Source organism: Castanea sativa, chromosome 8, assembly GCF_040712315.1.
Source record: "Castanea sativa cultivar Marrone di Chiusa Pesio chromosome 8, ASM4071231v1".
Taxonomy (NCBI): domain Eukaryota; kingdom Viridiplantae; phylum Streptophyta; class Magnoliopsida; order Fagales; family Fagaceae; genus Castanea; species Castanea sativa.
In genome coordinates, this window is record NC_134020.1 from 14,419,957 (window position 1) to 14,440,812 (window position 20,856).

Below are 20,856 nucleotides of genomic sequence, written 5' to 3' on the forward strand. Positions count from 1 at the left end.
ATCATAAGGGCGAACCACCATCTCGCCCCAAGTGACACAGTCCAACACCACAGAAATGGTGACTGACTGCACCAGAACAACTCTGGTAATTATGCAGAAAGACCAAAAATATGCTCGAGGATACGCCGTCACTAACAAACCCGAAAATCGTGATCGTAAAGTTTAGGATGTACTCATACGCCTCCTGTCAAAATCTACCAACACCCCTCTAGGCTCTTGAAATCCTGTTGTGAAGCTCATCTGAAGAAAGAGATGAAAATGTCGTAAGTGACGGACCCCCCAATCATATCTCCCAATATCGGAGACTGCTCTTATGGCCCATGGCAACTGGCAGGATAATACTAATCGGTTGTTGCAAGAGAAGCAACTATCGAGAAAACACATGAAGAACCATTTAAGATGAACGTTAGTAGGTGCCACACCCTAGAGGATACCGCCCTGCAACCACTCAGTGCGAATCTATGGCGATGCGGTGGGCCCAAAATATCCTCTCATGTTCATAGTCAATGGAAGAGGGATGCCTAAGAGCTCACAAGCCATCTTAAAGCTCATGTCATCAGTCAGAATTGGATATCACCAAATCTAATGGCCAGAATGGCTGTCCAATCAAGACGGTGAACTGCATACTCTCCACAGCCAGATGAAAGCATTTTGGCATGAAACTGTCGCACCAAAGCCTCCCCAATCCCATGCCTCATGGATAATGGGGGGATCCTTAGAAAGTCCTCAAACCCCTATTCACTCAGGAAATCCCCATAGCGTCGGTGGGTCCCAAGATCAGACAGCCGCCGAGAATCAAAAGCTATCCATTAGCACATGCATATAACAGGAATCTAAATAATGATAAAAGGAAGACAGCATACCTCTCCCTTCCATGCTTGAGCAGAAGGATGCCTTTTCGGCCCTCACTGAAGATAAGTGTCTCTAATGCTATCGTCTACTACTCTAGTATGAGCATCGGCACCGGCCTAGCATGGTGGAAACCTCGCCCTCAAACTATGCCTACGAGGGCCCAATTTTGGTTGAACCGCATCTCCGGACAAATCATCTAAGTCAATAGCGAGATCTTCAGCTCGCATCTCTCCTTCGGAGGTCCCTCTCCCTCTAGGTAGAATGCACCATGAGGAAGCCCCGCTGAAAATAGTGTGTGACTTTGATGAAGTATTGGTTTTCCCGACTTAACTATGTCTCCTTGAACGGGTCTCCATAGGAATGCTGCTAGTGGGCCTGGTGTCATCACCCCCGTGGTCAAAATGGCTCTACAGAACTCAAACTGCCCACTCGCTAGCCAAAGCGGTCTCATCGTTAGAAGAAGAGTCCCCGTGGGACACAATATAGACGAGGGCCTTCCCCTGATCCTCTCCAGATCTTGTCCTCCGAGACATAACCTACAAAATAACCAGAAATTCAAGCACAAGTGGTAAGCCCATGAAACAAATGGCTATATAGAAAAACTAACACTTTTTCCCACACATGTTATGCAGGCCCATGCAAGTAGATTCTTACAAGCATTCTATAGTGGGTAAGCTGGCAGCCGCGCCCCGGACTCACATTCTACAGTGGATAAGTCAGCAACCGCACTTTGGACTCACATGAAGGAAAAATTCTGGTTTCGCAAATCATGCAAAACCCACAGCGGAAGCGACGAACAAGGGTCTATTTCATTCATGATTGATAACGTGCACAATGTAAATTTCAGAATTTAAGAACAAGATAGCGTACCTTGGTGTGGAGAAATTGAAAACAAAGATTAGAAGTACTTGGGAACACTTTTAATCTTCACTCCAATTCCACTTTACGCCCAAGATGTGTGGTCTCTCAATCAGTTTTTCAAAGGGAGAATGAAAGTGTGTCTCACACTCTCTCACACACCGTTTCTTTTTCTTTTCTAATCTCTTCTCATAAAAATTATGTATGTTTCTCCCTTTATAACTAATTGATTATCTAATTGGGTTGGCCTATTGGGCCTTTCCAATTGGGCTTTAGTGTGTGGCTTGGAGTGGGACCAAAAGGGACCAATAAGACACTAGCTCCAATGGGCCTTGGGCTTTTCCGTCAACTCTTGACAAGTCCAAAGTTACCATTAATTATATTTAATACCACTATATAAATATAATTGCACTCTAGGCCTTATTAATAAATTATATCCCAAGACTTTATTATACACCTAACCCCTTCATAAAATATTCGTAGTAACACAAAGTCATAAATGTAGTCTGCCACTTTGTAAATTACTACATCTTATCCTTGAGTACCTGGTTTAATTCTTTAAAGTTATTTATTATATATTTATGAAATCCAATTTCATAAATATATACTTTAGTAATTTCTTATTAAAGTGGTTAGGCCTAACTCTCTGAATAACTGAAACCATTAAACTTATCTCAAGGGAATATTTTATATCTCTATCAAGAGACTATGAATTCCATCTTGAGAATATATGTTCCATCAACACTAAATGTGGCTGCCCAACATGCGAGGTTTTGACCGTCACTTCAGATCTCACTCCCGATATATCAAAGCAACCTACACTTCATGATCGAGTCCATTATTCTCTCGGGATTAAGAGTTCATGCAAATAGAAGTCGTGAGATTTATTATTCATTTGACGGTCGTTAGAAGAATAATAAATCTCACAAATGTCCGATTCAATATGTTTCAACTCTTAAAACATATCAACATATCAACTAGAAGTTTCCACTTCCATGATCAAGACAAATCATCTTAGTTGACATGTTATAGTCTTCGCAGAGGAAATGCCCAATTTCATCACCGACTACGAACTATAAATTCTGAGTTTACAAAGAAATTGTGATTTACATCTTCTGTGACTTTTCACATAAATCACATACAATGCATCTCATGGACTATATGATAATGTCCCATATTCACGTTACCACTATTTTAGATAATAATAAAACAACTTTATCAATCACAATATTAAGTCATACATCATGTCATACATAATGTCATACATAGCATCATACAATAGGATTTAAGGGCACTAATCCTAACAGTCTCCCACTTGCCCTAAAGACTATTGTGCATTAATCTAACTCCCATTCCCTCCAAATGTGACTCGAAAGTCCTTTGAGGTAAGGCTTTGGTAAAAGGATCTGCTAGATTATTTGCACTTTCAATCTTTGCTACCACAACATCTCCACGAGCAACAATGTCTCGAATGATGTGGTACTTCCTCTCAATGTGCTTTCCTTTCTTGTGATTTCTTGGATCTTTGGATTGTGCAATCGCTCCACTATTGTCGCAAAACAATGTGATGGGAACTTGCTCCATTCTCACTACACCAAGATCATAAAGGAATTTCTTGAGCCAAACAGCCTCCTTTGCTGCTTCACAAGCAGCAACGTACTCGGCTTCCATGGTGGAGTCCGCAATACAAGATTGCTTGACACTCCTCCAACTTATGGCTCCACCTCCCAAGGTGAAAACACATCCTGAAGTGGATTTTCTGAAATCTAGATCCGATTGAAAATCTGAATCTGTATACCCAATGGGAATCAAATCCTCACTATGGTAAACAAGCATATAATCTCTCGTTCTCCTAAGGTACTTGAGAATATGCTTTACAGCTTGCCAATGTTTTGGTCCTGGATTTGATTGATATCGGCTGACCATGCCAACTGAATAACAGATATCTGGTCTAGTACAAAGCATGGCATATATGAGACTTCCCATTGCAGAAGCTTAAGGAACTTGTCTCATCATATTTTCTTCCTCTTGAGTCTTAGGCCCTTGGTCATCAGACAGAGGAACTCCATGTCTAAAAGGAAGCAATCCTTTCTTGGTGTTTTGCATGCTAAACCGTTCTAGGACCTTATCTATATATCCAATTTGTGATAAGCCTAACATCTTATTCTTGTGATCTCGCCAAAACTTGATCCTTAGAATAAAGTTAGCCTCACCCAAGTCCTTCATATCAAATTGGCTTGACAACCAAACTTTAACCGATGACATTACCCCTACATCATTCCCAATGAGTAGAATATCATCAACATAAAGCACTAGGAACATTACTACTTTGTCTCGATGTCTTTTGTACACACATGGTTCATCAAGATTTTGTTCAAAACCAAATGACTTGATTGCTTGATCAAATCTGATGTTCCATGACCTAGATGCTTGTTTAAGTCCATAAATGGACCTATTCAACTTGCATACCATATGCTCTTGGTTCTTTGCTATGAAACCTTCTGGTTGCAACATGTATATTTCTTCTTCAAGATTGCCATTAAGAAATGCAATCTTGACATCCATTTGCCAAATCTCATAATCATAATGAGTAGCAATGGATAAGAGAATTCTGATAGATTTAAGCATGGCTACTGGCGAAAAAGTTTCATCATAATCAATACCTTCTTTTTGTGTATACCCTTTCGCCACTAGTCTTGCTTTAAAGGTTTCAACCTTTCCATCTATCCCTCTCTTTCTCTTGTAAACCCATTTGCAACCAACAGGTTTAATGCAGTTAGGCACCTTTACAAGATCCCATACATGATTAGAATCCATAGAATCCAATTCAGATTTCATAGCTTGGACCCAATGATGTGCATCTATATCATTCATTTCTTCATCATAAGTGTAGGGATCCGATTCAGCCTTTTCTGAGATAGCCTCATAAGTTTCTCCCAAACCTATGAATCTTATAGGAGGCCGAACAATTCTCCCACTACGACGAGGCACCTGTGTACTAGACATCTCATAAGTAGTATCTTGTGGTGTATCTAATACAGCCACATCATCCCTAGTTTCATCCATTGGTTGTTCAACTACAGGTTCATTCATTTCAGCCAAGACAACTCTACTTCTAGGAGTAAAATTATTCATATAGTCATTTTCCAAGAATTTGGCATTTGTGCTAACAAACACTTTATTATCCTTATGACTATAGAATAAACCTCCAACTGTTCCTTTTGGATACCCTACAAAAAATACCACTTCGTTTTAGACCGTAACTTGTCGGACTTTCCTTTCAATACATGTCTTGGACAACCCCAAATGTGGAGATGTCTCATACTAGGCTTACGCCCATTCCACAACTCTACGGGTGTTTTAGGAATAGACTTCGAAGGTACTAAATTCGGAAGATACATTGCGTATTTAAGGCATATCCCCAAAAAGAAATTGGTAGAGTCGAATAACTCAACATGGACCTAACCATATCTAAAAGAGTCCTATTCCTTCTTTTGCTACACCATTTTGTTGTGGAGTTCCGGGTGGAACTGGGATATAATCCCATTTTTAGTCAAGTAATCCTTGAAATCACCAAGAAGGTATTCGCCACCTCGATCAGATCGAATGGCCTTTATGTGTTTACCCAATTGATTTTCAACTTCAGCCCTAAACTCTTTGAACTTTTCAAAGGCTTCGGACTTCCGTTTCATTAGGTACACATAACCAAATCTAGAGTAATCATCAGTGAAAGTAATGAAATACCCATAGCCACCTCTTGCTTGAATTGACATAGGACCACATACATCTGAATGTATTAGTTCTAGCAAATCTTGGGCTCTTCTACCCTTTGCATTAAAAGGTCGTTTGGTCATCTTACCTTCCAAACAAGATTCGCAAACTGGAAAACCATCAAAGTCCATGGGCTGTAAAAGTCCATCTTTGATTAGTCTTTGAATCCTACTTGAATTAATATGACCTAAACGCAAGTGCCATAGATATGCATCACTAGTAGAAGGAAACTTTCTCTTTAATGATTTCACATGAGAGTTACTATCTAATTTAGAATTGTATAATTCATGCTTATCAGGAGTTAAAATATAAAGACCATCTACAATATTGCCGTAACGTATAAACACTTTATCCTTCTTTATTACAACATTGTCTTTCAGGATAACACAATATCCATGTTTACCTAAGTAAGTTGCAGAAATTAAATTCCTACGAACATTAGGTACATACAAACAGTCTTCTAATATTAAAACTCTAGACTTAAAACACAAATTAAACACTCCAACAGCTTCAACCGGAATCTTGCTCCCATCAGCCAAAGTAAGAAATAGTTCTCCTTCATTCAACTTTCTGGTCTCCTGGAACCCCTGCAAAGAATTGCAGATATGATTAGTACAACCTGAATCCACACACCAGGAATCTGTTGGATTCTGTACCAAACATATTTCAAGAAGAAATAAACTTTTCATACCTTTATTCTTGGCAGCCTTGTATGTTGGACAATTCCTCTTCCAATGTCCTTTCTCACCACAATGGAAACACTTTCCTTTGGTTTTCTTTCCTTTATTGGCAACCCCTAAGGCAATTTGTTTACCATCTTTCTTAGTGAAGTCCTTCTTCTTCTTCTTCTTACCCTTGCCTTTCGACTTAGGTTGAGAAGTAGAAGCTTCACCCACATTGGCTTCAACACTAGAAGTACCAAGGATGCCTTCCGCCGCCACTAACTCATTCATTAATTCAGACAAAGAATAAATCTTTTTGTTCATGTTATAATTGAGTCTGAATTCCTTAAATGATTCTGGTAGTGACTGGAGTATCATATCCACTTGGGATTCTCCATCAATGTCGGCACCTAAAACTTCTAATGTGTTCAGATTAGCAATCATCCTAAGACAATGCTCCCTCACTGAACTTCCTGCAGCCATTTTGGTATTATAAATTTGCCTCATGGTTTCTTGCCTTACAGAACGGCCTTGCTCACCAAACATCTCCTTCAGACTATGCATTATGTCCGAAGCAAGTTCTACATCCTGCATTTGATGCTGTAGAACATTTGAGATAGATGCTAGGATGTAGCACTTGGCCATCTCATTAGATTTCTGCCAACGATCATATCGTTGTTTTTCCTCAAGAGGAGCATCTAATGAAGGAAAGTTAGGACATGGTTGAGTAAGCACATACTTGTGCTCTTCAGCAGTAAGAACAATGTCCAAATTTCTTTTCCAGTCAACATAGTTAGATCCAGTCAGTTTGTTTTGGTTAAGAATAGAAACAAGTGGACTAAATGATGCCATGACAAAATCTGAAAATAATAAACATGAATATAATAAGTAAATTGGACATTATCAATTTAGCATAAAAGCATATAATATGGAACCTTAATAAAACCATAAAATAATATATGCAACGACAACCCAATCTCATATTCAATATCCCTCAGCATAGAGTGAACATAAAATACTATGATTGATTGAGAACAATTCTCATTACTAGTGCTATCATGATAACTCTTATCAAACACTAATAATATGCCGTTTTACATTTAGCCTCTAAGTAATAATAGTAAGAACTCAGCATAGAGTACTAAAATACTTAGTCTAGTGTATACCATTGTCTAGAATCATGTGTAACCACATCTCATCCCTTTAACAGGCTTATTTTGTAGTATCATGACAAAACACCCTCCGCATGGAATGCAAAGCTCGAAGCTAAGACAAGATGTTTATCAAACCACTATAAACCAAGAAATTCAATCTTGTAGGACTATGAAATAAATACTCTCTACATGGAATGCTAAGCTCAAGGCAAAGACAAAGTATATATTTCACACTACTATGAACCAACAATGGAGGCCGTGAGATCCAACCCTTGAATCTCTCTCCCACTAGATATTTTAAAATAAAGGTTTTTAAGATCAAGAATGATAATAATGCTAGACACGTGAAAAAATATAATCCTAATCTAATTAGGAATAAATTTCATAACCCTAGCATTAATATATATTAATATATATAACGTAATAAAAACTCTTATTACATATAAAAATCCATATTATATTATATATATAATATAATATACCAATTAATATATGTAATATATATTAAATTACATTATGTTATATATGTATTATATATATTATAATATAATATATGATTATAATATAATATTATATATATAATATATAATAGTCAGGAAGTTAGAATCCTCACGGATTCTAACTTAAATGTATTATATATATTATAAAATAATATATGATTATAATATTATATTATATACAATATATAGTAGTCAGGAAGTTAGAATCCTCACGGATTCTAACTTTCTTCAAAACACAAAAAATTGATCAAACCATGCAATGGACAAAAACAATTCAACCGTGGGCCATATCCAACCATGCAAGGAAATTGGTCAAACCATGCAATGGACAAAAAACCATTCAACCGTGGGCCATATTCAACCATGTAAAGAAATTGGTCAAACCATGCAATGGACAAAAAACCATTCAACCGTGCAATTAAGAACCCAGGCAGTGAATTTCACAAAAAGGAAACGCACATACAGTTATTGAAATTCAATAACTGTTTGCCGTGCGTTAACAAAAGGAAACGCACCTACAGTTATTGAAATTCAATAACTGTTTCCTTGGCATTAATCAATGACCCCACAACCAATCTCACTTGGTGATATATATACACGCATTCCATGAATATTTTTTCATTAATGGTTATAGAATCAATGACCCATTCGTGCACAAGCATAACAATATATCACATATATTTATCAATGCACACAAAATTTATGGAACAATATTTTTATGCAGAAATATGAAAACACAAAGATAACGATTTTCTTAAATTCTAAAATTTAATCACACGCTATACAATCATGATATGAAAACCTGGCTCTGATACCAATTGAAAGAAAAATTCTGGTTTTGCAAATCATGCAAAACCCACAACGGAAGCGACGAACAAGGGTCTATTTCATTCATGATTGATAACGTGCACAATGTAAATTTCAGAATTTAAGAACAAGATAGCGTACCTTGGTGTGGAGAAATTCAAAACAAAGATTAGAAGTACTTGGGAACACTTTTAATCTTCACTCCAATTCCACTTTACGCCCAAGATGTGTGGTCGCTCAATCAGTTTTTCAGAGGGAGAATGAAAGTGTGTCTCACACTCTCTCACACACCGTTTCTTTTTCTTTTCTAATCTCTTCTCATAAAAATTCTGTATGTTTCTCCATTTATAACTAATTGATTATCTAATTGGGTTGGCCTATTGGGCCTTTCCAATTGGGCTTTAGTGTGTGGCTTGGAGTGGGACCAAAAGGGACCAATAAGACACTAGCTCCAATGGGCCTTGGGCTTTTCCGTCAACTCTTGACAAGTCCAAAGTTACCATTAATTATATTTAATACCACTATATAAATATAATTGCACTCTAGGCCTTATTAATAAATTATATCCTAAGACTTTATTATACACGTAACCCCTTCATAAAATATTCGTAGTAACACAAAGTCATAAATGTAGACTGCCACTTTGTAAATTACTACATCTTATCCTTGAGTACCTAGTTTAATTCTTTAAAGTTATTCATTATATATTTATGAAATCCAATTTCATAAATATATACTTTAGTAATTTCTTATTAAAGTGGTTAGGCCTAACTCTCTGAATAACTGAAACCATTAAACTTATCTCAAGGGAATATTTTATATCTCTATCAAGAGACTATGAATTCCATCTTGAGAATATATGTTCCATCAACACTAAATGTGGCTGCCCAACATACTGAGGTTTTGACGAGTCACTTCGTATCTCACTCCCGATATATCAAAAGCAACCTACACTTCATGATCGTGTCCATTATTCTCTCGGGATTAAGAGTTCATGCAAATAGAAGTCGTGAGATTTATTATTCATTTGACGGTCGTTAGAAGAATAATAAATCTCACGGTACGGTCCGATTCAATATGTTTCAACTCTTAAAACATATCAACATATCAACTAGAAGTTTCCACTTCCATGATCAAGACAAATCATCTTAGTTGACATGTTATAGTCTTCGCAGAGGAAATGCCCAATTTCATCACCGACTACGAACTATAAATTCTGAGTTTACAAAGAAATTGTGATTTACATCTTCTGTAACTTTTCACATAAATCACATACAATGCATCTCATGGACTATATGATAATGTCCCATATTCACGTTACCACTATTTTAGATAATAATAAAACAACTTTATCAATCACAATATTAAGTCATACATCATGTCATATATAATGTCATACATAGCATCATACAATAGGATTTAAGGGCACTAATCCTAACATCACATCCTACAGTGGGTAAACTAGTGACTGCATCCTAGACTCACATTCTAAAGTGGGTAAGCCAATGGCCGCTCCTTGGACTCACATTTTACTGTGGGTAAACCAACAGCTGCGCTCTAGACTCACATCCTATAGTGGGTAGGTTAGTGATTGCGTCCTAGACTCACATTCTATAGTGGGTAAGCCAGCCGTCGTGCCCTAGACTCACATTCTAGAGTAGGTAAACTAGCAGCTACGCTCTAGACTCACATCATTCAATGGGTAAGCTAGTGACTGCGACCTAGACTCACATTCTACAATAGATAAGAAGGTGGCCGCACCTCAGACTCACATCCTATAGTGGGTAAACCAGCAACCACACTTTAGACTCACATCCTACAATGGGTAAACTAGTGACCGCATCCTAGACTCACATTCTACAATGGGTAAACCGATGGCCATGCCTCGGACTCACATTCACTCAAGTTTGCAAGTTCCAAATCTATAGTGGGTAAACCAGCAATTGCGTCCTGGATTCACATTCACCCAAGTTTTCAAGTGTTAGATAAATACATGTTTGTATCACATACAAAACATACGCAAGGGAAAATTAATGAATCTACTTTATTCGCAATTGATAACATGCACTATGTAAGTTTCAGAATTTAAGAACAAAAGAGTGTGCCTTGGTGTGGTGAATTTCAAAACAAAGACCAAAAGCACTTGGGAACACTTTTAATCTTCACTCCAATTCCACTAATGCCCAAGAAGTGTGGTCTCTCAATCAGTTTCCAAGGGACAATTAGAGACAATTGCATGCACTCACACATACACCATTTCACAAGAGTGTTGTTACTTATCAAAAATTTTGTATGTTTCTCCCTTTGTATCTAACTGATTATCTAATTGGGCTGGCCTTTTTAGGCCTTTACAATTGGGCTTAAATGTGTGGCTTGGAGTGGGACCAATAGGGACCAATAAGACATTAGCTCCAATGGGCCTTGGGCTTTTTTGTCAACTCTTGACAAGTCTAAAGTTACCATTTACTATATTTAATATCACTATATAAATATAGTTACACTCTAGGCCTTATTTATAAATTATATCCCAAGACTTTATTGTACATGCAACCCCTTCATAAAATATTCGTAGTAATACAAAGCCATGAATATAGACTACCACTTTGAAGATTACTACATCTTAATTCCTTGAGTACCCGGTTGAATACTTTATGTTATTCATCATATATTTATGAAATCCAATTTCATAAATATATACTTTAGTAACTTCTTACTAAAGTGGTTAAGCCTAACACTCCGAATAACCAAACCCATTAAACTTATTGCAAGGGAATATTTTGTATCTCAATTAAGAGACTATGAATTCCATCTTGAGAACATATGTTCCATCAATACTAAATGTGGCTACCCAACATACTAAGGTTTTGATCGTGACTTTAGACGTCACTCCTGATATATCAAAGCAACCTACGCTTCATGATCAGGTCCATTATCCTCTCAGGATTAAGAGTTCATGTAAATAAAAGTCGTGAGTTTATTATTCATTTGACAGTCGTTAGGAGAATAATAAATCTCACAGTGGTCCAGTTCAATATGTTTTAACTCTTAAAACATATCAACATATCAACTAGAAATCTCCATTTCCATGATCAAGACAAATCATCTTAGTTGATATGTTATAGTCTTCGTAGATGAAATGCCCAATTTCATCACCGACTACAAACTAAAATTCTAAGTTTACAAAGAACTTGTGATTTATATCTTCTGTGACTAAATCACATAAATCACATACTATGCATCTCATGGACTATATGATAATGTCCCAATATTCATGTTACCATTATTTTTAGAAAATAATAAAACATTTTTATTAATCACAACATAATATCATACATAGCATCATACAATAGGATTTAATGGCACACATCCTAACATCAAGTTCCTGATCTACAGTGGGTAAGCCGGCGGCCGAGCCCCAAACTCACATTCTATAGTGGGTAAACTAGCAGCCGCACTCGGGACTCACATCCTACAGTGGGCAAGCTAGTGACTTCGTCCTAGACTCACATTCTACAATGGGTAAGCCAACGGCCATACCCCGAACTCACATTCTAGATTGGGTAAACCAGCAGCTGCGCTTTAGACTCACATCCTGCAGTGGGTAAGCTAGTGACCGCGTCCTAGACTCACATTCTACAGTGGGTAAACCAATGGCCACACCTCGGACTCACACTCACTCAAGTTTGAAAGTTCTTGATCTATAGTGGGTAAACCAACGGCCGCGCCTTGGACTCACATTCACTCAAAAGTTTTCAAGATTTTTGATTTACAGTGAGTAAACTAGCGGCTGCACCCTAGGCTCACATTTCCACTATCCCTGACTACCAAGTAAGTCCCTTTACTCGTATCCCGCATTCTTATTCCCACATATTTGCACAGACAAAAAGGAAAAAGAAAAAAAAAATATATATATATATATATATACACACACATATACATATGCATTTTCCTAAGAGAGCATAGCATAAATCATGGCAAGAAACACTAGCATGCTTTCCTAGTTGCATTCCTACTAACATCTTGTAGAAAGAAAGAAAGAAAAAAAGTGGGAAGTCAAAAAAAAGAAAGAAAGAAAAAAAGACACTAACCTCAAGTTCAGAAAGGACTGAAATGGTAGACTAAGACTAAAGTTGAAAAGACGGACCCGCAAAGCTCGAGATCGCTCCATAAATTTTTTAAAAGTGGGAAATTGAAAAAAGTGATAAATGAGATCAAATTGAGCAAATGGAGGCTTTTATAGGCCTTTGGGGAGGCCTGGCTGCTTGATGCACCTTGTTAGGCCGCCAGGTCAACCCGGCGCACCTTGTAAGGCCGCCGAGCAGCATTGACCAAGTCAACATTGACCCGATCAAACCTCAAAAAAAAAAAAAAAAAACCTTTCCCCTCCCAAAGCTCAGAGGCAAGTCCTGGGAATTTTTCAAAAGCAACTGCAGCGATTTAGTCCAGTTAGGTAAAAATCCGATCTCGATCCGTGAGTAGTCTACACACGCAAATTTGGAAGTGAAAAAATTCGAAATCATGTTCTTTATCCAACACTTCTCATTGCACTCGAGATGTTAGATAAAGAAGGGGTAGCTGTTGATACCGTATTTTATCTGCCCTCAATTTGCGTGCTAGACCTTGAAAATCCAAAAATATTATTTTCTTTCCATGGGGCCGCGAGAATATCATGAATGACGTGGCGCAAAATGGTTCAGCTTCGTCGGCCCTTTAAGTGTATCATGGATTTATTTTGGGCCTAGTACAAGTAGCTATTATGTCGATTTCTTGGTCTTGCACTTTAATGTTATGCGTAATTTGGAATGCCACAACTGCAAAGTAAAAATCATTTCATATTTCCTACAATTGAATTCCTTTTTTATTTGGATTTAAAATCTATCAAATATATATATATATATATATATATATATATATATATATATATATATATATATATATATATATATATATATATATTGATTTTAAAGGGTTTCTTCATTTATGAAATATTTAATTTTTTTTTCTTTAGATTATGATTTTATCAAGCTTTAAGTTTTAAAAAAACATAAAATAAAAAATCTGGTCTGGTCTTTCTTTGATAAACTATATACTATTTTTTAGATTAAAAAAATTAATATTCAATCCATTTAATAAATCCAACCCAAATTAACAATAAACAAATACTACAAAATATTTTCAATCAATGAAAATAGTTAGTAAAAGGACAAAATTTAAGTACAGTACCTTAGGTACTATTCCTTAAATTCCCCTCTTAAAATTCAGCTATATGGCTACTTAATTAAAAAATACATTTCTATCCTATAAAAAAAAAAAATTCCACATGGCAGAATCTTAAAAAGAGAACCTAAGGAACAACAACTAAGTACTATACTTAAGTCTTGCCCTTAGTAAAATATGTGTATAATACCATATATTATATGTTTTTTTATTTTTTTTTTTAACAAAAACAACTCTCATTTACTGCATTAAACAAAAATACTCTGAAAAATAATTTTTTTATATAATATTTTTTTGAGAATTTTTATATATAATTAAAGGTATAAAATATCTTAGGTTCTAAGACATTTAAGTTTAAATGTATTAGAACACTAATTTGTAATGTTGGCAAACCATGATCAAAACGTTTTAGTATTGTTTAGACTGCTCAAAGTATGTATCTTATATGTAAAGTTGGAATTGAGTTGCTGCAGAATTTAGTGTGCAATTCTACCTGGCTCGATCGATCGAGAATTAGACTTGACCGATCGAAAGTCGTACAAATTGTTTTTCTGCAGAATTTTCCAACTCATCTATTTATTCGTTCCTTGAACGAGGTTTATAGGAGTTGTTCTACTGCTCATGCTCTTTTCTTCCTTATTTTTATTCATCGGATTCTTTTACATCTTAGTTTAGAGGAGTTTCCTGCGTCTGAGCCTGTTCATATTATTGTTCCTATAGGTGCCAATTTTTCTTAGGCAGAGGGCTGCTCAGTTGAGAGCAAGCTATAAACATCCTAGGGTTGAGTCTTCTGGTGTCGTACCTCCTCCTCCTCCTCCCTCCTCTACAAGTGATACTTCTACTTAGGCGTCTGTCGATCCTGCTACTGCTGCTGCTGATGTTCCTCCGCCTTCTACTTCAGATGATTCAGACATTCGATGTATGTTAGAGATTGTCATGGCCGTTCAGGCGGCTCATGGTCAGATTTTAGTGGACATGTTTGATGAGCTTCATGCTTTACGAGCAGATTTGGAGAGTATTAGACTACCACCTCCTTTTGATCATGAGTGAGTGCCCTTTGGCGATTCGTCACAAAAAGGCGGAGTGCATTTGGTGTATAGAGGAGTTTTTACTCTTAGGGGGAGATTTTGTGATTTTGAGTTGTTTGGAGCTGTGGAGTCTTACATTGTATTTAGGTGCTTCACTCTATATTTACATTTTTGGCTCATAATGTTTGTGTTTGGATTGTCCATGATAGGGGGAGATACTTTGTTTTGTTTATCTGTTTCTTGTTTCACATTGTGCTACATTGTTTATTGATCTTTATACATGAGGTTATTCATAATATATGTCTTGTAGTTTATGTTTATGTGAAATCAAGAAGTTATGATGTTTACTTGTATTTTCCACACATGCATTTATGTGTTTGTTAAGTGTTACAAGAACATACAGGTTGATTCAGTCGTGCTGCTGTCTACCCTTGCAACTGTTGGATAGTAGTTAGGTTGAATTTGTTATGTTGGGCTTTGTTTTTGTAATGGGCTGTTTCTATGTAAACTTTGAGCATTTTGTTACGTTTGTGTTTTGTCATGGATTGCCAAAGGGGGAGTTTGTTAGGTTCTAATACCTTTAGGTTTAATTGTATTAGAACACTAATTTGCAATGTTGGCAAACCATGTTCAAAACGTTTTAGTCTTGTTTAAACTGCTCAAAGTATGTATCTTATATGTAAAGTTGGAATCGAGTGGCTGCAGAATTTACTGTGCAATTCTGCCTGGCTCGATCAATCGAGAATTAGACTCAACCGATTGAAAGTCGTGCAGATTGTTTTTCTGCAGAATTTTCCAACTCAGCCCAAGCCCGTTTTACATGTAGGGTTTTATGTTTTTCCCTAGGTATAAAAGGGAAAACCCTAGCCACATTTTTAGAAAGTTGTTGTTGATGCTGTGTGTGTGAATCTTCTGTGAGATCTAGAGGTGTTTACCTTCACACATACTTAGAGTTATCAAGGATCAAGACTATGTCAAGAACTTGATGATCAATTCAATTGCAGATTCAAGAGCTTAAAGATATACAAGCAAGAGTACCTGTGCTTGCTGGGAATCCAAGAAAGAAGTAGTCTGTGGACTCGGAGCTGTGACGTGGTCGTGGTAGTAAGTTTCCTACTCGAGGTAGCAATAGGATGTTAGTGGTCTAAGTCGCTATTATGTAAACTTCAATTCTTTCATAGTGGATTCAGTTTTACCTTAAGGATAGCTAGGTTAAATTCTCCCCAGGTTTTTTACCGGTTTGGTTTTCCTGAGTCATCATATCATTGTGTTCTTTATTTTTCCTCTGCTTTGCATGATATGATTTATATGTTTTAACCTAGATCTGCATAATTTACCTAAGTTAATCACTTCGCTAAATAACTAGGTTAATCTGGTTGTGTTTAAGGGTTCCAAAAACGTACAAAATATATATTAAATGTTTCACATATTATACTTGTACAAAAATATTTCAACATAACTAAATTGCCATACTCTTAAAGAAGGTATAAGTGTTTATGTGGGGTACTAGAATTCGGAGTAAGACAATTACGCCACGTGTCATAACACGGCAGAGAAGGGTAGTTGTTGTGCCGAGGAGTCTGTGTCCTCGGATTCTATGATCACGTCATCAATACGTCATCAGAGGAAGCCTTACCGTACAGAAAGGGCTTTAGGAAGGGGGCCAGTGTTGGTGTGATTGAGGAACTGGTGGCTGCCACCTCATTTAATGCGTCTCGCCAAACCTCCTGGCCACATTTATGTGGAAAAGATCCTTGAACAGTGTTGTTTTGGTTGCCGTGTCTTACAGGTGCCTGATGAGACTAGCACTTGAGTGGTGGCCTGCATCACTTAAGTGGTGGCCTGCGTGATCAACAAATGGAAGGCCAAGATCATCTTAAAGGGTCCATATAATATAGAAGGTCCCCCAAAGAGAATGGACCAAAGAAATAGCAGAGAAAAACACTGTAGCACCAAGAACTGAAACTATGTAAAAACCCCATAGTGATATATCCAAGAACAAACCTCCTCGAACATATCCGAGGAGAATTATCCTTCTCAATATTGTGATTGCCTTCTACTTTTCCTTGTCTCTTTGTTATTCTTGGCTCATGGTAAGTGTTATCTCACCCATAATAGCCTAGTTTTGGAGCCCACTCTCTAACAAATTCGTTGTGTTAGGCTATTTAGGTCTAAGTCCTTCAGTCATTTGGGCTCAGGAGTCAAATCCAGTCCTTACATTTTATTTTGTTAGGGACAAATTATACATTTCTACTTGTCCACAATAATTTTTCACCTGGATTACAATGTCTCTGCTCCAAACTTTTAAATTGCAGGATTAACCTTACTAATTTAAGATTTTTGCTACAATAAACACTCTAAAATCTACAGTTTAAATTGGGGGCTAGTTGTGATGGAAAAGTTAATACCTGATAAATGCGTGACATGTAAATAGCTGGAGTCCACCTAAACTACCCAACCCCTCTTTTAGTTTTCTTCTTCCCCTCCCACAACAACAATTGGATTTTTTTTTTTTTGAATAGGAAACTTATAAGTTTATTATGACAAAGATAAATTCAATACATCATGAGTAATAACTGACTCAATCAGTGATGTATTTTTTTTCTATCCAGGTTTCAAAATTATCACTATTGACTATATTTTTTGCATGTTTAGCCAAAATATGTGCTGGCTTATTACCTTGATGTCTCACATGGGATACTTGAGTTATTCTAAAATCCTAGAGCTGATGATATACTCCAACTAAGATATTTGAGATAATCATACGTGATGTGCATAAACCCTAGAGATCACTAGACATGATCTTCGAGTCACATTCAAGGATCACTTCCTTTATACCAACATCCCAAGCAAATGAAACCGTAACCTCTATAGCTTTGGCCTCAATTCCCAAAAGTCCTAGTGGCTGTTGAACTTGTTAGCTTAAAGCTATAATCACCCTACCTTCACCTTATAGCTAGGAGCAATCGTAGCTACCCAAGATTCATGCATGTCATCCTTTGGCTGGGAGATAGGGTGATTGTGTAACGTCCCAGTCAGCCCCTAGAAAAGGAAAAAAAAAAAAGGGTCAGATTTTTTGAGTTCACACGTGCCTCCCAACTACCCCACCTACCCCACCCTTCCCCACCACTCATTTGCACTTATCTCTACTCTTTGGCCGGTTCACTCTCTACTTCTTCTTTTTTTCTCTCATACACCTCTCTACTCTTATCTCCTCTCACCGGTACTACTACACCACCACCACCATTTTCCACCATCATTTTCCAGCAAGATCACCGGAAAATTCTTGTGAACCTATAAGCACCTTCACATCTTTTATTTGAGGTAAAAATTTCTTATCTTTTTGGTGGGTTTTACACTTTTGCTTGAGGTTATTCTTTTATCTAAGCTTTAATAATGATACTCATGTGATTTATGAGCATTGGAAGTGATTTTTATGTGTTTTTATGTATGGGTTTTGTATTGGTGGAATTATTTGATAAGTGGGTATATAATTTGTGCTAAAAAATGGCTACTTAAGGTTTATGTATGGTGAAAAAATCAAGGGGTTTTAAGTTATAACATGTGATGGTTGGTAAATTTAAGTTTACCATTGTCATTGGGTTTATTTGGAGTTAGTTGAAGTTCTAAATTTCTTGTCTTGGAGGATATTTTGATTTTGCTTTCATGGGTCTCTTAATGATGTAGTGTAAATTTATGGAAGCTAGTCATAATGTTGGAGATGATATTGAATGGGTTAACTTTATAAATTGGAGTCTATGCCTTATGAATTAATTTGTTGAGAAACTTTGGAAGAGGAATATGCTATTGATGAGGTTAAATATAAGGCTTGCCTAATTAAGTGCTTATTTGGCAATTTCTAAATTGTAGCTAGATACAATTTTAAGCTTTATGCTTATTGTGTTAGGTTTGCTTGATATTGTTGAGGTTCTAGCTAATCTCCTTTGAAGCTTGGAGAATTAGGCTTTTTGCGGGTTGCAAGGTAAGTAGCTTCTTAATGGGATATTCTAGAAAATAACTATGTTTCATAAATGATGTTTTTGGGTCAAACACATTTTGGAAAATTATATATGGATATATGTTTTTTTTAAAGTGTTGTGTTGTGACCCTATTATATATTATTATATATGAAAATACATCATATTTGGTATTGCATTTGGGAAAATGCATGAATTGTTGACATGGAAAATGTGAGCATCTTTTATTTAATATTTAATAAGGAAATTATGGATTCTATGGTTTATTAGAAAATCAGAAGATGCTTATCTTGTCTTGTTATTAGGAAATTGATATAAAATCTTTTTGACAATAATGAAGTTGAAAACCTTACAAACCTTGTGGAAATTAGATTATTTAAGGTTTACCTGAAATTACCTAGATATAAACTATATATTTCAAAGTAATGTAACTTGTGAGCTTTATGTGGTTTTAACACCATGCCATGTGTGATTTCCCAGTGATCACTCAATTTGATTTTCGTAGTCTTTGTGACAACAGAATCAAATCCAAGTCAGTGTCCTTTCACTTTAGATAACGTGTTCTTCCCTAGTGCCCATGGGGGGAAGAGGTTCCTTGATTGTGTGTGGGTGAGGTTGCTGTCCATGGGGCCAAGAGACCACATGCAAGAGAGGTCCTATTTGACGCACTCTCTCTGCTGCCCATGGGGAGAGAGAAAAACCTTGAGGGTATGGGTGAGGCTGCTGTCCATGGGCCCAAGAGTCTGCATACCAGAGAGGACAATATCATGTCAGTTGTGAATGGGTAGATCCCCTAACCGGTCTATGTGGTAGTGTGGTATATTTGTGATAATTTACCGTATATTAGATTTTATGGCTTTAAAAATTATATTGTTAGTGCTCATAGATTGTAGATTATGGTATATAGTTTCAAGGTATTTACTTTGAGAAATTTTGTGTTTCATTACTTAATCATTCTTGTCATATTATTATTATTGAAGATGAAACTTGCATTTCCCCCACCCCCATTAATTATACTACTTACTGGGCTTTAGCTCATCCCATCCTCTAATAGTTTTTCAGAGTAATTAGCTATACCTTGGATATGAAGCTTACTTCTTTGGTGATGATTGAAGTGTTATGTTGAATTTGGAGACTTTTGTTGTAAACGATTGGTGACTTGATTTTGCTATGTTCACTGAGACATTAATTAATTCTATTGGAGGTTGGTCACTTAAGGTTTATTAGTCTTAGGCGTGGTAGGCCTAGACTCGATATTAAGATTCCTTATTCTTAATAAGATTGTGACTTTGTGTAATCCAAGAGTTTTGTAATATATATTCATGTATTATGTGAAGGCACATGATTTTTAGTTATCGTTCATAAATGTGTTATAGAGCTCTGACTTGTAATGTGGAGATTTATGGTTATATATTCTTATCATATGCAAATGAAAGGAAAATAAAGATCTCTTATAGTTTGGTTTTCCAAAAAGGGAAAAATCTACAGGTACTTTTGAGATGTTTCTTATGTTTGGACCCTTTTGGGTTCGGGGCGTGACAGATTGGAAGTTTAAAATTTATCCAGCAACATCCGAGCATTCTGCACTACCAGAGTTGCAGATTACAGTGGGCTCCCATGTCTAACTGCATTTCTCTTATGCCACATATTCCATGCAATCATAAAGAGCATCTCCAAAACATCATTCCCCACATGTTCGAAAAATATAAGATACCACACCAGATCCACAAATTCATTATACTTGACTCCATGAGCTTCAAAATTAATGCCAGACTGGACCCAAACTTCACAAGCAGCCTCACACTCCCAAAAAAGATGCCTACTAGTTTCTTTACCCGGCCCACATGCTTCACGTATATCATCATTAATAACCTGCCAATGACACAAGTTCACCTTCGTTGGAATGATATTTCGGCGTACTTGCCATGCAAAAGACTTCGTTTTATTCAGCAAATTTAAGCCCCCGAGCTTTCTGCAAAACGATTTGTGATTCTCACCATTCGAAGTTCCTTCCATGCGTGTCTCCATAG